Genomic DNA, 13,293 nt, shown 5'->3' with positions numbered 1-13,293 from the left:
GAATTTGGAAATAGAAGTAAGACAGTGCTCTGGAAGGTAAAGGGGCAATGTAAACCCCCAGTAAATCAGAGCAGGCAGAGGTAGGGCCGAACTCCTGAACACAAAACAACGCTCATCCAGCGAGGCTTGGTTGTATCAACGTATTTTGGAGAAGAATATGTCCAGCCTTAGGAGAGTTTGGATGGACAAAGATCTGAAGTCAAGGCGAAGACACAATGAACATACAGGGTCGAGACTGTCCATCCCAGCCCTGCCTAGGAGAGGGAGATTTGTGGCTGAGCTTCTGTCAGATGCCACATCTATCTTAGCTGACACTATCTCCTCCCGGCCCCCCGGTGGTGCTTGGGAATTGAGCCAGGGCCTCATACAGGCTAGAGGAGTGCTACACCACTGAGCTGCATTCCCATTAATATTTAAATGCTTGCTTACTGAGCAGGGTTCCAACTATGAGTTGGCCTCCCAACTGGTTCCACCAGATACTAACATCCATCCTCAAGTACTAAAGTTTATGATTGGTGTTGGGTGATCCACAAACCTCTTGGAGTTATATCCAAACTATTGAGAGTCTAAGCATTTTTCTGAAAATATTTCTGCTTGTCCTCTTGGCCACAAAGGTTTCTATGACCCCCCAAAAGATTAAAAATCAACTGGTCCCTTAACAGGGGTGTCCCCTGTGAATCATGTCTTATTGTAAGCAAAGAATTTGATTTTCTGGACTTATTTGTCCGTCTCCATGGTATAGGATAATGTATAGTCTACAACCTGCCCAACCACACGTGGTTACCCTGCTTGGTGAACGTCACCACTTCCTAGAAAGCAGCAATGAGAGAGAAGAAGAAAGGGAACAGAACAACAGGTTAGGTCTAGGTGTTGACGAGGTCCCAGATTCTCTAAGCTTCAGTATCTTGGCTGATGACAAGATTCCCGCTGCCACTACTAGCTAAGTGCACCTTTTCCTATTTCAATCTCCTTTTGTAAGCCCTTCATTTAAAATCTTTCACTTAATTAATAGTCTGAGGCACACTTAGTAAATTGGACTTGATTCTAAATTGCTTTGTGAGAGTTCCAACTAATTTTATACTTGAACCTGAAGAAGGACAATTAAAAAAAAAAAAAAGCCAGCTTTACTGGGTAAGAGCCTTGGCAAGAAATAAGAAACTCTCATTTTTCTCAAGGAAAAATAAACAGTGCTCAGAAAGGTAGGGAGGATGAAGCGAGAGGTCCGCAGGCTCAGCTCTGAGTCCACGTCCTGCCAGGTTGGCCGGGACCTCAGGATGTGCTATCTACGTCCACGCGCAATCTCTGGAGAGCACAGGCCCAGGGCCAGCAGCTGTCTCCTCTCCCCGCGAGAACACCTTTTCCTGCGTTCAGGTAAATAGTGCCACACGGCAAGAGCATACCTCTCATGTGGAGCACCTCGTGGGAGGACTTCTCTGAGCTGCACCCCTGATGAAGGAAGCCAGACTCCCTCGTCACCAGCCAGAGCCAGCCCTCCAGAGACACAGAGACTCACACAGGTAGGACCAGAGGGCAGCCTGGCAGAGAACCTGAAGGGCATGCTCTCCTGCCAGGGGCATGGCTACAGCCAGGAGGTTAGGGGACCGGACTTGGAAATGACGTAGGCTCGTCAGTTCCTCGCTGAGTCACTCACTCTTCCAGAGCACTGTGGGTAATGCCTTCCTGCTTGGCTCTGTGGAGGAAACGCAGGGCCCTGCGGGGCACTGGTGATCTTTCAGCAATCGCAGCACCCACATCTTCTGTAATATCTTGCCATCACTGTCATCACCATTCACATCACCTCACCCCAACCCAACACCCAGCTTTTGTCCAGCTTCACAACAAATCACGGGGTATGTGGCCAAATAACACAGCTGACTGCAGCAAGCGGAGGAGACCAGGCTCAGTCACGAAACTTCAAGCAGATCAGTGCCCTAGGACCCTGAAGAAGGCAGCCAGCTACCCTCACAAAGAAGTGCTGTGTCTGGATCTTGAATATGGGCAGCAGATAAAGAAGAGGGGACTGGACATGGTTCTTGCGTTAGCCAGGTTTCTTTTCTTTTTTCTTTTTTTTGTACTGGTGACTGAACTATACTTGGAGGCACTCAACCACTGAGCCATATCCCCAGGCCAATTTTGCATTTTTATTTAGAGACAGGGTCTCACAGAGTTGCTTTGCACTTTGCCATTGATGAGGCTGGTTTTGAACTCAATCCTCCTGTGTCGGCCTCCGAGCTGCTGGGATTACAGGTGTGAGCCACTGCGCCCGGCTAGCCCAGGTTTCTTCATCTTAGCATGTGTGCATTCTGGGCCACGGCATTCTTGGCGGGGAGGAGCGTATCTTGTGCATTGTAGGACATTTGGAGGCAACTCTGGCCTCCACCCACTAAAAGCCCACAGCACCCCCAGCTGTAACACCCAAAATTGTTTCCAGATATTGCCAGTGTCTGGGGAGGAAATTCCTCCCCACTTGAGAACCCCTGGGTCAGTTCACCTGCATGGATCATAGGGCCATGCCCAGAAATAGGACAGAACAAGGACCTACTGCAAAATGAGGCTGTTCCCAGATCCAGGGAGCAGGACCATGAGACATTCTCCACCCACAGGTTACCTTGGGACAAATAAACTCCACCCCTTTACAGCCTACTGTGGCTCAAGAAAAGAGAGCAACAGTGCCGTTGGCTACAAGTCCCTCCCTGGAAAAGGAAGGCGAGGCACTTGATTGACTGACCCACTGAGACTGTATGCAATGCAGAAGTGGCAGCTCCCAAAGGCTCTGACCAAAGGCGATGGGGCGAGGAAGCAGGGGAAGGGTGCCGGTGGGAAGTTAAGGCACAGGGTGCCATCGCTGGGCCACTGAGCTGTTTCTGACTAGTGCTGAGTGCCTTGTATTCACTTGAAAAGATAAAGAAAAAAAAAAAAAAGACAATTCCTAGAGGACTTCTGAGGAAGGCTCCACAGTGTGTATGACGGGAGGCCACTTGGTGCCTCCAGGTGTTTCTCTGTAGGGGGAGGGCTGGAGTCCGAGAATCTTCTGGTTCTGATGCCTGGCAATTCAGCTTCCCCTTTGCTCCTCTATCCACATCCTTGTTTGTCCTACCTCCCAAGCCCAGCTCCACTGCCTAGACCTGAGCTGTGTGGTAGGAGGAAGCGAAGGTGGGCGGCGGGCCTGTGCCAGGGCTTGGGGTCAGGCACCCGGGCAGCTTGAGCTGGAGCCTCCGTCCTGGTGAAGGCCGCTGTGGTTTCTGGTTTGTCTTGGCCACTGCAGTTTACTGGGTGCATTAAATGCAAACTCAGCTCCTGGCCTCCCACCCACTTGCAGAACCCTGAGTACAAACAGTGACCTTCCTCTGTGCACTCGGCACCTGCCAGCAGATGCTGCAATGACAGTGACAGATGTTATAATGGGAAAGCCCGCGGTGGTCCTGCTCTGTGGCTCCAGACTACCTCACTCATTTGTTGAGTGCTGTAGTAGACAGGAGAGGAGAGGGAGCATGGGGTGCAGGGAAATGGGGATTAAACATGTAAATATGTCATTACTTTTAATGACCTTGTTTCTCGACATCAAGTCTGTTTGTATTGACAAATAAGTATGCAAATGTTTATATCAACACTCACTTCATTAAAATAGTAAATGGTTGAAGTTAATATTAGTACATCATTGAAATCTTGAGTAGTTTTGATTACATAGCAATAAGCTACTGATGAGTATCATTATGTACCAATCATACAAAAATGAGCCACCGAAGGCCATATTTCCAAAATTGGGATGAGCAAGTACTTTCACAAAAACAGACACATGCAAGTGCCAGAGACTCTGTCTCTGCAAATGGAAAATTGCATCTGCACATATGCAATTGGACATGCATGGTGTAATTAGTGTCCCAAAGGACGCGCACATGGGTGCCTTAGACCCCAAAGACTCTCTGCCCCTCCCATTCCACCCACCCTTGTTCTCTTGATTCACCCCCACCCCCACCCAAAGATAATATTTTAGTTTGAAGACAAGATATTTTGAGAAGAGCAGACTCGTTCCAAGTAAGAAGGCATGCATGTGTATGCTTCCTGGGGCTGGTTTTCCTGGAGGGACCAGTTCCCTCTTCAGGTGTGCTGCTTCTCCAGGTCTGCCTTGCTGAGCACACTGTCCCATGCAAACCTGGTGAGAAGATTCAGCACTGGAAAATGTGATTTGAGAGATAGGCAGCGTGTCGGAGGGACCAACGTCATTTACTTGAGAATATTTCCCAGGATCCAACTGAGGATTTCTAGACTTCTTTGCCATGTGTGGCTTAAATTTTCAGTCCATGCGGGAGGCGTAGAAGTTCTTTGTATTAACAAAGTGCTGAGTTTTTCACAGAGAAATGAACTGTAAATAGGTTTTTGTTCCATAACAAGGAAGATCTGGTTGGGCAGAGGCCAGCCAGCCAGTAGTTTGAGGCACACTTGTCACAAGCAAGGTGCTTGCAGAAGGATCTGAAAGGACACTGCTTCCTGAGAGGGCATGTTGGAGTTGGCAGGTGAAAGACGTCTTCATACAGAGAAATGCTGGATTGATCCAAGTGATCAGAAAGAGGAAAATAGAGGGCTGCTGTCACGGGAGGACTGGCTGAAGAAACCACGAGGTTGACCTTGGACTTGGACTTGCAGGCTGGTGGTGGGTGGGTGGGGGGCGAAGGAGCAGTTTTGACTACAGCAGGAGCTGGAAGCAGGAAAGGAGAGGTCCTCCCCTGGCACAGGGACGAGAAAGGAGTAGCATCCCAGGAGCCCTGAGAATAAAGCCGGGCCGGGAGGGCAGAATCACTTCTCACAGGTCTTGACCTATCAGCCAAAAGCATTATGGAAAGGAATGCAGTGTTGGGAGCTACCCTGGAATGTATTTATTTTGAAACAATCTCAAACTTACAACAAAGTTGCAAGAATGTTACAAAGATTAAGTTGCTGACATGAGGCCAGATCACCCCTGATACTTGAGAGTGTTATTTCCCACAAACAGAGACATTCTTCTATATCTACCATACAAATATGGAGATGAGGAAATCAGTGTCGTCGGCGTTGCAGTTGCCACAGTACCATTTGTCTGGCCTTCTTCTGTCTGCAAGTTTCCCTGACTTTCAAGACTTGAATGCTTTTGAAGATTCCAGGCCAGTACATTTGCAGAATTTCCCTAAGTTTGGATTTGTCTCATGACCCCTCTTGATTGGATTCATTTAATTCATCTTTGGCAAGAATATTGCTGCCTTGGTTTGGATCTGGAATGTACCCCAAAGGCTCGTGTGCTGAAGGCTTGCTCCTCAGTGCAGCAGTGTCCGGCATGGGGCATTGAAGTGACTGGATCAGGGGGCTATGATGTCAGTGGAGCAGTCCACTGCTGGAAGAATAACAAGAATGGACCATTGGGAGGAGATGTGAACTGTAGGAGGCGGGGCCCACTTGGAGGACAAGGGTCACGGGGTAAAAAAAAAAAAAAATGACTAATACAATCGGAGAAGTGAAGCTGTTCTTGTTGGGATATTCCTTTCATTTATTTACTTGTGTCTGTGTCTGTGCTGAGGGTACTAGAAATTTGACTTGGTGGCCCTATACTACTGAGCCATACTCCCAACCCTTTTTTTTTTTTTTTTTAATTTTGAGACAAGGTGTCACAAAGTTGCCCAGCCTGGCCTCGAACTTGTGATTCTCCTGCCTCAGCCTCCCCAGTCCCTGAGACTGCAGGTGTGCACAGCCGATGATACCACCAGTTATCGTGACGAGTCCTGCTTCCCCACATGTTGAAGTTTGAACATTACAGAAGCACCCCGAAGCAAGAATATGAAGCAGGGTTTATTAAAAAGGGGTACAGCTGGTATCCTGGTATCCTGCTATTCCGAGAAAGGAGGTGTTCTGCCCTTTTATACGTCCTAGGCTTCCTTTGTTCTCCTGCTTTTCTCCCTTATCTTTCTGCTTCCTGCCTAGTGACTAGGCCCAGGGATGTTCCAAGGGAGGGCCAAGGGGTGGGAAATAGGTGGGCTGAAGGCCAAGGGCAGGGTGGAGCAGCCCTGTTAACAAGCTCACAGCTCCCTGTAGGGAGGGGAAGTTCCTGCGTCGGGTTACCTTGGCAACAGGTTGGAGCAGGGGCAGGTTCTTGATAAGATCCCTCAGGGGACAGTCTCCAATCTCCCAGACTCACTCCTAGATCCGACCTGACTCCATTTACCTATCTACACTGACTGCCTGTCTAATTCTGGCTTCATTGCCACCAGCTTTTCTTGAGATATCCTGTGAGGTACCTTGGAGTTTCATTTGTGCTTGGCGACAGGAACTCTGATCTGTGGATTCACAGGGAAACTGAGCAGAGGAGTGAAACTCTCCTGACCTTAGGGACAATGGACACATTGTTGATTCCACCAAATGGATGGGAGAAGAGTCTGGAGGACACACAGGACGGTCCTCATAGCCTGTGGTCTTCTGCAGCGAAGGTAACAGGGTGTCCTGGTCTTCTGACCTTCAGGTCCAGCCACAGCCAGGCCAGCATCTCCTCCTGGGACGCCAAGCTTCCCAACAGCAAGCCACGTGACTAGACCCGAGAGGAAGAACCACCAGTGTGGAAGTAAGGAACGTGGAGTCTGCTTTCCCAGGCACACCCTGCGTGGACAGTGGCGGGGAGCAAAAGATGCGCTTCAAAGTCAGGGCACCACGCAGTAAGAGGTCCTCATTTAGTACAGAACCAGGAGTGTGCTATTCTGGCAGGAACTGCAAGCTGCAGGGAAGACCTGAATTGCCTGGAATATCAGGTACAGTTTTTAGAAAATGTTTGCCATAGCAGGCGAGAGACCAGAGGCAGGAAAGAGACTGTGCTTCCGTGAACAGAGACACTGGGCAAGGGACTGAGGCCTGCAGTGCCAACGCTTCTGTCCTGTCCTGCTGAACTGCACTCCTCCCAGCGCCTGAGAAGCAGGGTCACGCAAGAAGTGTCCCAGAAGAAGACCAAACCCACGCCCAGCTCACCCACAGATGGAGGGAAGAAAGCCCAGGGAACCAAGCCTAGGCTTCCAGCAAAGCCCATCTCAAGTCGTGCCTTGCCTCTTACACACCATGTTCCAGACTACTTCCCTGCCAGAGCCTCAACACAGCCACCCAGGAAGGGGAGTCACTGGCTGCTGCACTGCTACTGTAGAGGACATTTTGTGACAGCGAACAATTGCAGAGAGCTCCCTGTTTGCTTGGCATCTATACGTCTGGCTTTATTTACTCCTCGTAACGATCATTAAAAGTAGTCACCTTGCGTGGTAGAAAGCAGGGGTACAGGAAGTAACACTGTGATGGTCAGCTTGTGCATCGCTGTGACCGAAACTCCCCACAAGAACAACGTGGAAAAGGGAAAGTTTATTTGGGCCTCAGGGTTACAGAGGTCTCAGTCTATAAATAGCTGACTCCATTGCTCTGGGCTCAAGATGAGGCAGCACATCATGGACAAGGGGCCAACAGAGGACAGCTGCTCAGCTCCCAGCAGCCAGGAAGGGGGGGGGAGGCACAGGAAAGACGCGCCTGGAAGGGCACCTCCCCCTACAGTTAACCACCCAGTAAGTCCATTCAAACTAGGATGTGCTGATTAGGTCACATCGCAGAGCCTAATCATCACGCCTTGGAACATTTCTGCATTAACAGAGCTTTTATGGGACACCTTACATACAGAGCGTAACAAACAGTATTGCCAAATATGTTGCACGAGATACAAACAGTGTGTGACCTTCAGAACCATCATATGACTCCTTCTGGTGTGAAATAAAGAGGCTGAGGTTTCTAAACTAGACACTGGGGCAGGTGAGGACAAGAGGGGTCCCTCAGGGACCCTTAGCTCAAAGGCAAGAACAAGCGTCTGCCTCAGACCTCCACAGTCAAGGAGCACTGCGTGGTAAGCTAAGGCAGGCGCCCCACCGTGGAAAGGAATTGCCCAATCATTGCAGAAAAAACCGCGGCACTGATTGGCCAACGTGCGCTTGCAGCTGCGTCTCACCGAAGGCCTTTAGTGCAGACTGCTGGGCCTCCCCAGCTCCAGCTCAGCATACCGGGGTGGGGCCCAGAATTGGCATCTATAACAAGGTCCAGGTGATAGAAGTGCGGCAGGTCTAGAAACCCTGCTTCCAGAGCCACCATTGTAGCACAGAGATTGCAATCAGATACTCTGAAAAATCAAAGTCCATTTCCAGTCTTGCTCTATGATTTCTAAGCAGAAGCTCAATGTTTTGGGGGTTCTAAATGTTCAAGAATTAGTATATAAGGAAAAAGCCTCTTTCTACCTGCAAGCATGGAAAGAGTCTAGCCACACACATTCCTTCTCACCCATGGGCTGGCATGGAAGTTTCCTCCAGTTGGGCGGGCTCGGTTCCCCTCTGGCTCTTGGAGGGGAGGCGAGATTTGTACCCTGGGTTTAACATGCCGAAGGCCAGTGTTAATACATATTCAACGTCTGTATCTTACTACTCCTTACTTTCATACCTTCTTTAAATTATTTCATTAGTGAGCTTTTAGTACCAGAATCGGGGCCATGGGAGGAGCTGCCATCATGCCCTAGTTAAAATTGCTACTGGCCCTCAAACCACACTGAGAAACTATCATAGGGCAGCTCCCACCCCTGCCTCCCCAAAACTTTGTTTATATGTGTGTGTGTGTGTTAATCTTCATCTAAGAAGTGATGTCATGATCGCCAGTGTGTTGATGTTTGTGTTATAGTAAGCTAACGGGGAGCGATGCCTAGATGTGGTCCTAAGAGACACTGCGGCTCTCAAGCACCCTGTGACCCAGCTGCATCCCATGAGGTGGTTGATTTTCCTCATGGTCCTGCAAGCAGAAGTAACGGTTCAAGGCTGACTGGGAATAAAATCCAGCCCTCGTTCAGGCCTGTGTGGAGCACCCCAACAATACAGAGTGCGCCCAGGGCCCAGCGCCAACGCCCGGTGCTGGGGTCGGAACGTCAATCCTCCAGCGGGCACACGCTGAATTCCCGCCCCCAACGTGCTGGTACCTGGAGGCAGGGGCTTCAGCAGGTGATTGTTGGCGGTGGCTCCGCCCTCTCACGTGGAAACGCCAGCAGCACACGCATGGCCCACCTGAGATCTTGCAGAATGGCCCCGGGTTCCTCCCTGAGCGGCCTGCGCCTGGGTCGTGGACTTCTTGGCCTTCAGAACCGTGAGCAATTGTTTTATTTCTTTATGAGTTAACCGGTCTAAAGGGTTTTGTTAGCCGCCCAAGTGGATAAGATATCCCCTATGTGAGATTTTTGTTCTCGTCTGATTTTTCTTCTGGTGTCCTTAACATCTAAGAATTCTGTTTTGGAATATTAATCAGATTATGTAGAAGGATTTTCTATAATGTTTACATAAGCTAAATTAGAGTTGTGGTTTTTCTTGTTAATGGGTTGGTTTCTTTCCTTGTCTTACGGGGGCTCAGTCATTTCAACAGTGGATGATGATGATGATGATGATGATGGCGGCGATGGCGGCAGCTACGCAGCCTCTGTGGGCTGCATTAGTATCCAGAATCTGGCATCTGAATCCCCACTCTTAGTTGGTCTGAGCACTAGAGAGTCTGCCACATGGAGAACCCAGGGCATCCCAATCAAATCTGAGGGGGAGAGCCCCATGTGATTTATGTGAGGAGTCAAGTTTAGAGAAACAGTACTCCAAAGAATTAGACGTAGAAAACCTGGCATCCCAGAAAAAACTCAGAGCCTTGATAATTGATTAAAATAATATATATGGAAAAATTGTGAAAATATGGTCTGTGGGTAATTTTCAAGCTGCAGAACCCTCCAGGTACCTACTTAGAACGGTAGAGATGCATGGTGCTCTCCTACTTAAAAAAACCTTAATGAGTAATGCTTTCACATGAATGTGTACATTATTAATCAGATCATCTATGCAACTTGGAAAATATTCATATATTTGTATGCATGAGATAATGTGTCTTTCAGTTCCATGAGCAATGCTTGCACACACACAGATTCTCGAGCCCTGGTAACAACGTCACAGCCCAGAGACTGGGCTGCAAGTACAGCCCAAGAAAAATAATTATTAATAAATATTGTAGGGTTGTATGAGAGGCCTGGAGCAATTGGACAGGCTGTACCCCAAAAAGGTTCTGAATAATGGCTTACGTTCAACTTCCAAAACTAGTTTCTCTTCTACAGCAGGGTTCTCAACACTTCTGAGAGTCGCTTGGAGACTTGGTAGAACCACAAGGGCCAGGTCCTGGCTTCCCTGAGCCTGGCCCCCAGCTCTCCAGGTGATCCCAACATACCCCAAGTGGACACGTTGTTGTTGTAGGGCTGGGCTTCTCGACCTCAGCTCTATAGGCGTGTTTGCTGCTGAGCCTCTGCTGCGTGGATGTCCAGTGCTCTGCAGGCTGCTGAGCTGCTTTCCTGGGCTCCACCCACCATATGGCAGGAGCACCCTCCGCAGTCATAACAGTCCACAGGTCTCCAGACCACTGTCCCATGTCCCTGCAGATTGGGGCTCACCCTAGTTGAGGACCACTGGCCTCCTGGACAGAGTGCCGGTTGTGTGTCTGGATCCTAGGGTGAGGTAGGTTTTCCTGAGACCTACACGGAAAGCCCCAGACCCAGAGAGCCTGTGGCTCTGCCCACCATTCCAGACCTCCTGGGTCATGCCCGGGAGATGGTGCTGCCATGATGACGCTCAGACTGTGAGAAACTCTAGTCTATTCTGATCCTGACATATATGGATAGGCCCCGCCGGATGCTCGAACATTACTTTGTGGTTTGGGCTCAATTTGGAGGCGATATGCAAGGCCCCCCAGACATTTGTGCCAGGCCTGGTCACATCTGTCACACAACAACCACACCACCAAATACCTCTTTCAGAAAAGAAGGAAGTCTTTTCTAAAGCCAGTTTTCAACCTGTGTTTGAAGATTATATTCCACAAACTTGAAAAATGTCCTTGTCCATTTTGTTGTGAGTTAGGGCATAAATAGCCTGCTCGCTTCCCTCCAGTGAGGTCCCGGTCCCACGTGGTAGCTCTGCTTCTGCTGTTTCACCGACTTTTATTTACTTAACAGGGTCTGACAGGAAATTCTCACACAGATAATATATCCCCATTGATGGGGGCACCGGGGAGCACACTCGCAGTGGATGGGGCCACAGGGTCCATGGCTGGCATTTCCTCAGTTCCCTTCCACCTCCTGGCATGCAGCAGAGCCTCCCCCTGCATCCATGAGGTCTTTGCAGCACGTCAGCACAGTTCAGAAGACCTAGGCCCTCCGCACCATAATCACCAGATAATGGTGCAAACTTAAAAGGCTCCAGAGAAGGGAACCTGACAAGTGTAAGCACATGATCCTCTGACCAAAATCCTGCCCCCGTGGCAATCCGCCTGGCTTTATGGGTAGATCTGGGTGGATCTAGGGTCTGAAATACCTTGCTCTTCAAGGTGGCTGCTTTGTGTTGACGTCCACAGTGTGCAAGAAGTCCGTTCCCTAAAATGTGCCCTTCTCCTTTGCTTTCACCGAGAGACAGGTGGCTCTCAGTGAACGGGAGCGAGTTTCATGTAGGGAGAGAGCTCTTTGTGCGAATTAGCCTACATTCACTCTGTTCTTTGCAAGGAATCAGAAAAAAAAATCTAAAAATAAGCAGAGACTCATTATTTGGAATTCCTCTGCCTATTGTGTGGCTTTTGACACTGGCATTCCAGAAACTCCCAGAGTGAATTAAAGGGGTGTCTCCTATCTGTGTTTGCACAGACATATCAGATCCAGCCTTGGGGGAAAAAAAAATACCAAATTTGCCCCCATCAGATGCTCCTCCCCTCCCTCCTGGCCCCAATTCTAAGAAGCATCTCCAATCATTGGTAATGCAAGGGGCATGAGAGGAGGTAACAGTGCAGTTTATAGCAGAGATAAAACCCGGCTACAACACTCACCTTATGATGCTATTAATGTAAAAGTAATTATGAGGGTTGGCTCTAATTAGAATGTTCGCTTAGAATCGAGATAGAAGGGTAGAATAGTTTTCTGGTGTTGGAATTTCATTCGTTGACTTGACAACTTTTTTCCATGCTTTTTGCCAAGTGGGACATTAAAATCTTGATTGTTAGGATGGCAGCATTTAAACACTGATCATGGCTGGGGGTGTAGCTCAGCAGTAGAGTACTTGCCTAGCATGTGCAAAGCCTGGGTTCTACCCCAGGCACCATGAAAAAATAAAGTTGTATAAGCATTGACTTGAAGTTGCTTATGATATGTAAAATCAGCACTCAAAGGAAGCTTGCACTTTATATGTACTCTATAATATATAATATTAAAAAAAAACCACATAAATACATGTACACATGTCGAATGGCTTGAATTTGCCCCTAGAAAAGGTATGTTCAAGTCATAACCTTTGAAACCTGTGAATGCAATCTATTTGAAAATACGGGCTTACTACAGATGTAATCAAATTCAGGTGAGATCAAGCTTGGTGGGCCCTAAATCTGGGAATGGGTTCCTCATAAGAGCCAGCACATGCACACAACAGGAAGAAGATCCCCAAGCCAGGGAGGGCAAGTTCTTCCACAACCTTCAGAAGCTGCAGGGCTGGAGGGGGAACCAGGTTCTCTGAGGTGCAGGAGGAATCTGCCTGCTGACTTGTTCACACTTGTACCCTCCTGAACTTGGAGAGGATAGGTGGCTTTGGGCACCAGTTTGGGCCATTTGTCACAGTCCTAGGAAACTAGTAACTTTTTCATGTCTATATTGAGTATATTTTTATTCAAAATAAAACCATTTTTGGCTTAAAATAAAACAACTTTAAATGTTTTTAAAAATGTGATTCAGTCTTAAGTCCAAGAGATTGTTTCTTTAATTAAAAACCAAATAATACCATTTTCCTTTTAAAATCCATTGTTCTAAAAGACATTCTTCTGGTCTGGGCTTGTAACTGTGTGGTAGAGCGCTTACTTGGCACGCACAAGGCCCCAGTTTTGATTCTTAAACACCCCCCCCAAAAGGTGGGGGCACAGCATCTGGAAACCTAAAATGTAATTCCTATCAAAAAACTAATAAGAAGGCTGGGGATTATGACTCAGTGGTAGAGCGCTTGCCTAGCATACGTGAAGCACTGGGTTCAATCCTCAGCACCACATAAAAATAAAAGTATTGTGTCTATGTACAACCGAAAAAATTTTTTAAAAAAACGTAAGAATGAAAACGTAAAGGAACTCTAATTGCCTGCAATTGTCACATACCGCCACAGCTCTGTACTCTCTGAACTCATTTCTTTACATCTCATTCAACAATTTGACCGATATTTCTAACAATTCTAG

Source organism: Marmota monax, unplaced genomic scaffold (genome assembly GCF_021218885.2).
Source record: "Marmota monax isolate L192 unplaced genomic scaffold, Marmota_monax_Labrador192_F-V1.1 WCK01_AAM20220418_F8-fsc00028, whole genome shotgun sequence".
In the NCBI taxonomy this organism is placed as follows: domain Eukaryota; kingdom Metazoa; phylum Chordata; class Mammalia; order Rodentia; family Sciuridae; genus Marmota; species Marmota monax.
This window is presented reverse-complemented; position numbering follows the sequence as displayed.